Source organism: Cricetulus griseus, chromosome 5 (genome assembly GCF_003668045.3).
Source record: "Cricetulus griseus strain 17A/GY chromosome 5, alternate assembly CriGri-PICRH-1.0, whole genome shotgun sequence".
In the NCBI taxonomy this organism is placed as follows: domain Eukaryota; kingdom Metazoa; phylum Chordata; class Mammalia; order Rodentia; family Cricetidae; genus Cricetulus; species Cricetulus griseus.
In genome coordinates, this window is record NC_048598.1 from 98,777,011 (window position 1) to 98,786,426 (window position 9,416).

The 9,416-nt window shown below is 42.0% G+C and overlaps 1 protein-coding gene and 1 pseudogene across 1 annotated transcript in view; both read right to left on the reverse strand.

The window, feature by feature from the left end:
- Positions 1-9,390, reverse strand: part of LOC100774062 (zinc finger protein 664-like) — a 53,563-nt gene extending 44,173 nt beyond the window's left edge. The window contains exon 1 of the mRNA XM_027419543.2: positions 9,210-9,390. The gene's annotated coding sequence lies outside the window, so the exon portion shown is untranslated. The remainder of the gene's footprint in view (positions 1-9,209) is intronic.
- On the reverse strand, positions 344-971 carry LOC100773195 (annotated as a pseudogene).
- Positions 9,391-9,416: the final 26 nt, after the last annotated feature.

The window sequence follows — 9,416 nt, forward strand, 5'->3', positions numbered from 1 at the left end:
ACCGCTTGCTCTTCCAAAGGTCCCAAGTTCAATTCCCAGCAACCACATGGTGACTCACAACCATCTATAGTGAGATCTGGTGCATGCAGACATACATGTAAGCAGAATACTGTGTACATAATAAATAAATAATTTTAAAAAATAATAAATGGAGCCAGGGCATGAAATCAAACCTGTAGGTAGGAAATGAAGCAGACATGATGGGATAAATGCTGTTGTGTGCACCTTGTCTCTTACTCAGCTACCTTACTTATACAATGTAGGCACAACACTCTAGGGGCAAACCACCCAAAATAGGCTGGGCCATTCCACATCAATCATTAATTGAGAAAATGTCCCCCACAGACTTGCCTACACCTTAATCTAATAGAGCCATTTTAGCCATTTAAGTTCCTTCTCAGATGTGTGTCTTAGCTTGCGTCAGGTTAATGAAAACTAACCAGCAAAACTGGTTTGTCAACATGACACATAAATATATCAGTATTCATCTATAACCTTCCATGGTTTTTTTTGTACCAAAAAAACTGCCAGGCTAAATCTCTATTTTTTTAAATGAGCCAAAAATTTTATTTATTCACTTTTTGCATTTAAAGTACTCTTTAGTGACATCCTTGGCTTGAGAATCTTTGCCATAGTCCTTAACCACAACACAACTGCAAGCAACCACTTTCCGTGTCTTCCCCTCTCAGTCAGTTTTACAAAGGCCTACCCATTCCCATAGTTTCCTGTCATCAAACTTACTTAGGTAATTTGGTGCTGAGCACAAAGCATCTCCACCAGCTTGACATATTACATAGGCCCAGGACAGTTGGATGTACGCACACAGGATGGGCTTGTCTTTTGTCTAAGGCTTTGGCAGCTTCACACATGCCATTTGCTAGGCCAGCATGGATGAGGGCTGCTTTCAGCAACTCTTGTAGAGCAGTACTGACATCCATTACCCCTTCAGTAGCAATGTCTTCCTAGCCCATGGCTATGGAATACAGCTGAGGCTGAATCTTGAACACACCTGAGCATCTACCTCCATGTAATTTGGTGGCTTAGAGGAGTGGGGGGAGCTTAAAAAACCTTTAATATGATATTTTAAGCTCTATCAAATGTTAAATATCATCACAGAGCCTTCATCCAGTAGCTGATGGAAGCAGAAGCAGAGATTCCCAGGTAAGCACTGAGCCAAACTCCTGGAATCCAGTTGTAGAGAGAGAGGAGTGGTGGGCAAAGGGGTCAAGACCATGCTGGGGAAACCCACAGAAACAGCTGACCTGAGCAAGTGGGAGTTCATCGACTCCAGACTGACAGCTGGGGAATCTGCATAAGACTGAACCAGGCACACTGAATGTGGGTATCAGTGGGGGGCTTGGACAGTTTATGAGGCCACTGGTAGTGAAACAAGTATCTATCCTTAGTGCATGAACTGGCTTTTTGGAGCCCATTCCCCATGGAGGGATACCTTGCTCAGCCTAGATACAGGGAAGAGGACCACAGTCCTGCCCCAAATATTGTAACAGAATGATTCCCCATGGGAGGCCTCACCCTCTCTGAGGAGTGGAAGTGGGGTGGGATGGGGAGATGGTGGGGGGAATGGGAGGATGGTAGGGAAAGGTAACTGGGACCGGTATGTAAAAGAAGGTTGTTTTTCAACCCGTACAATAAAGGAAATTCTGGAGGCATCACCATCCCTGACTTCTATTATAGAGCCATAGTCCTGAAAACAGCTTGGTATTGGCACAAAAGTAGACAGATAGACCAATGGAATCGAATTGAAAACCCTGATATTAACCGTACAAGCACCCCTACGAACACACCTACGAACATCTAATTTTTGACAAAGAAGCTAAAGTTATACAATGGAAAAAAGAAAGCATCTTCAACAAATGGTGCTGGCATAACTGGATATGGACATATAGAAGATTGCAGATAGATCCATATCTATCACCATGCACAAAACTTAAGTTCAAATGGATCAAAAACCTCAACATAAGTCCATCCACACTGAACCTCTTAGAAGACAAAGTGGGAGGTATCCTTGAAGAAATTGGTACAGGAGACCACTTCCTGAACTAACACCAGTAGCACAGAGATTGACAATTAATAAATGGGACCTCCTGAAACTGAGCAGCTTCTGTAAGACAAAGGACACCATCAGCAAGACAAAACGGCAGCTCACAGAATGGGAAAAGATATTCAACAACGTCACATCTGACAGAGGGCTGATCACCAAAATATACAATGAACTCAAGAAGTTAGCCACCAAAACACCAAACAATAAAATTAAAAAGTGGGACGCAGGACTAAATAGAGAATTCTCAACAGAGAAATCCAAAATGGCTGAAAGACACTTAAGAAATTGCTCAACATCCTTAGCCATCTGGGAAATACAACTCAAAACAACTCTGAGACACCATCTTACACTGGCCAGAAAGACTAAAATCAAAAAATACCAATGACAGTCTATGCTGGAGAGAATGTGGAGAAAAAGGAACACTCCTCCATTGCTGGTGGGAGTGTAAACTTGTACGACCACTTTGGAAATCAGTATGGCAGTTTCTCAGGAAAATGGGAACCAGTCTACCTCAAGATCCAGCAATTCCTCTCTTGGGCATATACCCAAAGAATGCACATTCATACAACAAGGGCATATATTCAACTATGTTCATAGCAGCATTGTTTGTAATAGCCAGAAACTGGAAGCAAACTAGATGCCCCTCAACTGAAGAATAGATAGAGAAAATGTGGTACATTTACACAATGGAGTACTACCCAGCGGGGGGGGGGGGGAAGTAATGGAATTTTGAAATTTGCAGGCAAATGGATGGAACTAGAAGAAATCATCCTGAGTGAGGTAACCAGTCACAAAAAGACAAGCATGGTATGTACTCACTCACATATGAATTTTAGAGCAAAGGAGTACCAGCCTACAATCCACATCACCAAAGGAACTAGGAAACAAGGAGGAACCCAAGAGAAGAATGCATGGTCGCCCCAAGAAGGGGAAGGGGACAGGATCACCTGAGCTAATTGGGAGCATGGGGGTAGGGGAGAGGGAGCTGGGAGAAAGAGAGGGGGAGAAGAGGAGAGGAGAAGAGGAAATGGGGGAGCAGGAAGGTTGAGTCGGGGAAAGAATAGAGGAGAGCAGGATGAGAGATATCATAACAGACGGAGCCATTATAGGTTCGAGGAGAGATCTGGCACTAGGGAGATTTCCAGAGATCTACAAGGATGACACCAACTGGCAACTAAGCAATAGTGGAGAGGCTACCCTAAATGCCCTTCCCCTATAATGAGACTAATGACTACCATATATGCCATCCTAAAGCCTCATCCAGTGGCTGATGGAAGCAGGGGCAGACACCTACAGCTAAACACTGAACTCTGGAACCCAGTTGCAGAGAGGGAGGAGTGATGAGCAAAGAGGTCAAAACCAGTCTGGTGAAACCCACAAAAACAGCTGACCTGAACAAGGGGGAGCACATGGCCCCCAGACTGATGCCGGGGAGGCCAGCATGGGACTGAAGGTGGATGTTAGTGAGGAGGCCTCGGCACACTATGGGGCCTCTTCCTGGCGTAAGAAAGGACTTTGGGAGCCCATCCCACGTGGAGGGATGCGCTCTCAGCCTGGACATATGGGGGAGGGTCTAGGCCCTGCCCAGGATGATATGACAGACTTTGGGGGGTCTCCCATGGAGGGCCTTACCCTCCTTGGGGAGCAGGAGGGGGATGGGATGGGGAGCTGGGGGGAGGGAGGTGGGGAGAGGGAGCATGGATTGACATGTGAGGCAGGCTTGTTTCTAATCTGACTAATAAATAATAATTTCTTGGAAAAAAAAGGTTGTTTTTAATTTAAATAATAATAATATGACCAAAATTAATTTATTAAAATGATAATTTCATACAAAAAGTTTAATAAAATCTTAAAATATTAATTAGTTCTATAAGACAATATCCATTTTTACCATAAAAATAACTATCATTCTGTTATTACAGTTAACATTGATACAGACATTTTAATAATGATTTGTTTTTAGAAATTTTTAATTTTATTATATTTGTGGTGATTCTCATGCATAACAAAAATAATATTTTTAATTTGATTTATAATATGTGGGATGCCTCTGGATAATATATATTGTAAGTCCTTGAAAATTTGCTATAAATTTCTTTTTCAAAAGTTTTTTTTTAATTTTTAATTTTTTCATTTGTATAGATATTTTGCCTAGATATATGTCTGGATACTATGTGCAGGTCTAGCGCCATGGAGGATAGAAGAGGACATTGGATCACCTGGAACTTGAGGTGAAAATGGTTGTGAACTGCCATGTGGGTCCTGGGAATAATTCAAGTCCCCTGGAAGAGCAGACTTGTTAACCAGAGTCATCTCACAGTCCCCAGAAATATTCCTAATATACAAATGTTAGGTGTTAAAATTTTAGTGAGGTTGTAATATATATAGAATGATAGAAACCTGCTTGGCAATTTCTCTGTGAAATTTCATTTACATGGTGAGGATGACAGGACATTTAATAGCAACCAGAAGTCACAGTCAAAATCTGAGTATGCTTATTCAACACATAAGAAAATTAGCTATGTCATTAAGTGTTAAAATAACAATAATGTCTCATATTTCTAGGATTAAATTATAACTTATAACCATAAAATTTAAGACTGGTAGACTGGTAGACAGGTTCAATGACAAGTTTTTTAAAGTTCTGATTCTGTCCAATTTAAGCCAATAAACAAAAAAGGTAATTCAAACACCAAGCTGGTGGTGTCTGTTCCACATGTTTAAAGTCTTACCAATATCTAGGTTAGGCTCTAAGTCTTTGCCATACAAGGATTTCTACTTAGGTTACAATCATATCTTTAAAAGGACAAGCTTTGGGGCTGAAGAGACAGCTCAGTGGTTAAGAGCACTGACTGCTCTTCCAGAGGACCTGGGTTCAATTGCCAGCACCCCCATGGAAGTTAACAACTGTCTGTAACTCCAAGACCTGACACCCTCACACAGACATGCATGCAGGTATAACACCAATGTAAATAAAAAAATAAATTTAAAAAATGGGGGCTGTTGGGCGATGGTGGTGTGCGCCTTTAATCCCAGCACTCGGGAGGCAGAGGCAGGCAGATCTCTGTGAGTTAGAGACCAGCCTGGTCTACAAGAGCTAGTTCCAGGACAGCCTCCAAAGCCACAGAGAAACCTTGTCTCCAAAAACAAACAAACAAACAAACAAACAAATGGGGTTTGGAGAGATGGCGTGGAGGTTAAGAGCACTGACTGCTCTTCCAAGGGTCCTGAGTTCAATTCCCAGCATGGTGGCTCACAACAATCCGTAATGAGATCTGGTGCCCTCTTCTGGCCTGCAGGCATACAGACAGACAGAACACTGTATACATAATAAATAAATAAATCTTTAAAAAATGGACAAGCTTTACATTAAGGATTGCTAATGATAGTAAAATATGATACAATCAACAAACTAACCTAAAATTGAAAAATTATACAATATCTTTTAATTTAAAATTATCTTTTCCCTAAGACTGAACTAGACTCCCTAAATATAGGTGACAATGGTGTGACTGGGACAATATATGAGGCCACTGGCAGTGGGTCCAAGATCTAACTCTAATGCACAAACTGACTTAGTGGAGCCCACCTAGACACAGGGTTGTGGGGGTGGAGAGGTGCTTGGTTCTGCCCCAACTAGATTATGGAATAGACTTCCTACAAGAGGCCTTACCCTCTCCGTGGAGTAGATGGGAGGAGAGAAGCAGCGGGAGTGGGGGAAGTGGGAGGAGAGAAGGGAGGGGGAACTGGGATTGGATTGTAAAAAATAAATTAATAAAAAAGGAAAAAATTGGGGGCTGGAGAGATGGCTCAGCGGTTAAGAGCACCGACTGTCCTTCCAGGGGTCCTGAGTTCAATTCCCAGCAACCACATGGTGGCTCACAACCATCCGTTATAAGATCTGGTGCCCTCTTCTGGTGTGCAGATATCCATGGAAGCAGAATGTTGTATACATAATAAATAAATAAAGTCTTTAAAAAAAACCACAGGGTTTTTCTTTGTAGTTTTGGAGCCTGTCCTGGAACTAGCTCTTGTAGACCAGGCTGGTCTCAAACTCACAGAGATCCGCCTGCCTCTGCCTCCCGAGTGCTTGGATTAAAGGTGTGTGCCACCAACACCCAGCTAGTTCACTCTTTTATAAGTTAAAGCATTAGTCACTATGGCTTTTGGATAATCATCATTTCAACTCCAAGTCTATAAAAATAAAATCTAAAGTGCCCTTATTACTCTCAGAACACAATAGATTCTATAGCAGTGCACACTTTCATTATCATGAACAAGGCCCTTATCTCAGAAATGGTCCTTTAGGTTCTGCCATTCCCAAAATGTAAAGACTGAGAATTAAACTTAGCTCTGCCATTTCAGAGTTCCTTAGATAATGAATATGCTTAAAAACAAATGTTATGTTTCATCAAAGTAATTTGTTCGCTGTCCACTATGTCAAATTTCTTTCTTTTCTTTTTTTTTTTTTTTTTGTTTTGTTTTTGTTTTTCAAACTAGTTCTTGTAGACCAGGCTGGTCTCGAACTCACAGAGATCCCCTAGCCTCTGCCTCCCGAGTGCTGGGATTAAAGGCGTGTGCCACCACCGCCCGGCGTCAAATTTCTATTTAATCAAATTTGTTTTTATTTATTTTTTGTTCCTTTAGTTTTTGCTCTTTTGAGAAAGGACTTCTCTGTGTAGCCTTGGCTGTCCTGAAACTCACTTTGTAGACCAGACTGACCTCAAGCTCACAGAAATCCATCTGCCTCTGCCTTCCAAGTGCTGGGATTAAAGCTGTGTATACCACCACCTGGCCTCATTTATTTTATAATCTTTCAGTGTCAAACTTTAGCCAAGTGTTATAAAAAAAAAGCCAAATACTATTTTAATTGAAATGTTTAGATGTGTTTATGTTTTTGTATGGATGCTTTGCCTGAATATATGTATGCCCAGTATGTGAAGGCTTGGTTCCTGTGTAAGTCAGAAGAGGGTTCTAGAGCCCCTGAAACTCAAGTTATGGATGGTTGTGAGCCACCAACTGATCGCCAGAAATTGGACCCATGTCCTCTGCAAGAAGAATAAGTGCTCTTAACCACTGCACCACTTCTGTAGCCCCAACAGCTCAGTTTTCAAGCAGGACTTCATCAATACTGGAGCAACTGTCCTTTTGTGTGTTCAATATCCACACTTGTAAACCTGTACGAGTATGGACAAGGACCAGAGGAATAATGCTGTAGGCCCTATCCCCAGGTCTATTAATTTCCATGGGAGTACAGAACACCTCAAAATTTTCTACAACTTGGATGAGTTTCCTGTTCTTTAGATCAGAGAATCAGAAAAAAAACAAGAATCAGAAGTCGGGTCTAGGCAGCATGCATTATGAACAGTGGAGCATCGACAAAGAGAGGTGATGCCATCAGTGTTCCCAAGAGAAGCCACAGGGTCAACAAGGACCCTGACTCATCTCAGCAGGCAAAACTACTGTTAAAATGCTAAAGAAGCTTGGGACTCCTACTAAATACCCAGTATGTTGTGGATTAGAGTCTAAATTGGCCTTAACAGCAGCAGCTATAATAACAAGCTATGATTAACAATATTGGTGGAATAATAACAATGATGGTTACTTTTGGCCACCCCTAATGGTGTTATACCCCAGCAGGAAAGTATAACCAAAGATGGAAATGATTGATATAAGACAAAACAAAGCAAAACTAGACTTTGAAAAAGACAAATGGTAATCCCAGCCTTATATAGGGCTTCCCATTAGGTCCTGTATAAGATGTACTAACATACTGTGTAGGACAATCACAGCCACCTCAAGTATAATGCAAAGATATGCTCTATAGAAAATCCTTTAGTTAAGTTTATCAAAATCTATCAGTCGTTGCATCCTTATGCCCTGGTCTTCTTCCTCACTTTAACACTGTTAGTACTCAATGGTTACTGCCTGACATTTCTTTTTCATCTATCCCATCAACAGATACTTTCTGCAAAATGTCCTTTGTTTCTCACCACCTTCTTGGTATATAATAATCAGCTGTTTCTGTTTTCTTTTCATGATCCAAGAGAATGTCTGCCCTCCCCACTCGCTGACACTGAAAATAAGCTGAAACCCTACTGCTAGGACTGAAAATCCAAAGCCTTCTCTTGAAACAGATAACCTAGTGAATCTTGGGCACCCTCTTAGGCAGTGATGTATGTCTGTCATCAGTAAAGAAATAGTTATTCAACATGACTGATCAGTATCCTTCTGCAGCCCCAAAAGCTTTTGGGGACCACAGCACTCACAGGGGAGTTGAGGCATAAAAATGTAGAAACTACGGGAGGTTTGAGGGATGCATCTATGAAAGGTAGCTGAGAGTCTGGCAGCTGTAAATACATGTGAGCTTCATTCACCCAACATAGCCATCTTGGAAAAGCCCCATTATGAGACCTTGGAAGAGATGCATAGTATGTTAATGACCCAAAGAAGCCCTCCCTTCTGCCCCTTTCCACCACCCCGCTTTTCCGTCTAGAAGCCAGGCCTCAGTCCATATATGATACACATCCAGGATCCCCCATGTCTCCCTCTCTGCCTCTGTACAAGTCACTGTAAAGAGGCAAAATCTGCCCTACAGACTCAGATCACCTCACCTAAAACAACAACTTCATGCCGTGTAGATAATATTGTCCCTCTTGCGAATACTAAGGTGGTGTTGAAAAGGTTTCTTGGCAGAGGAAACAAAAGAAGGCATGGTGAGATCTTAGACGTCTGTCTCATCACTAGGGAAGGACCACCGTATCAGTATGACCCTGAGGCTTGTGATTCTGCTTACACTTGTGGGCCAAGGAACTTTTCTGTCTGAATTCAAGGGTTGTTCTTTACATGTCTTGAATTCTATGTTGAATATTACTGCTATGTAATTTCATTTGTCTGTAGTTGAGTAATTGTATTCGTTGGTTATTTCTTTAGTTTTCTTCGTAGAAAATGTATTTGTTGAGTGGGAGTGCATAGTGGCCCATGCCTTTAAATCACGGCACTCTGGAGGCAAAGGCTCACTGTGAATTCGTGACAAGCCTGGTCTACTTAGTTAGTTCTTGGACAGCCAAAGCTACATAACAGAGAGATTAAAACAACGTGCGCAAGTTGAAACGTAAGGTGTGAGAGAGTTTTGCAACACACTTACCTCATTCCAAATTCCTGTGTTTGCATAGCAGGCCCTCCTTGTTCCTGGATAGACCTGGGGATTCCTTTTACGCTGACTCTATGGTTTTCCCATTAAGGACTTGAATCAGGAATGTCCGGGGCAAATTTGGGCACCGCTTGTGATCAAAGCAATACTCACCCTCCCCCCACCCCAACACCCGCCCACTCCCGCCGCAGCCCCGAGTTC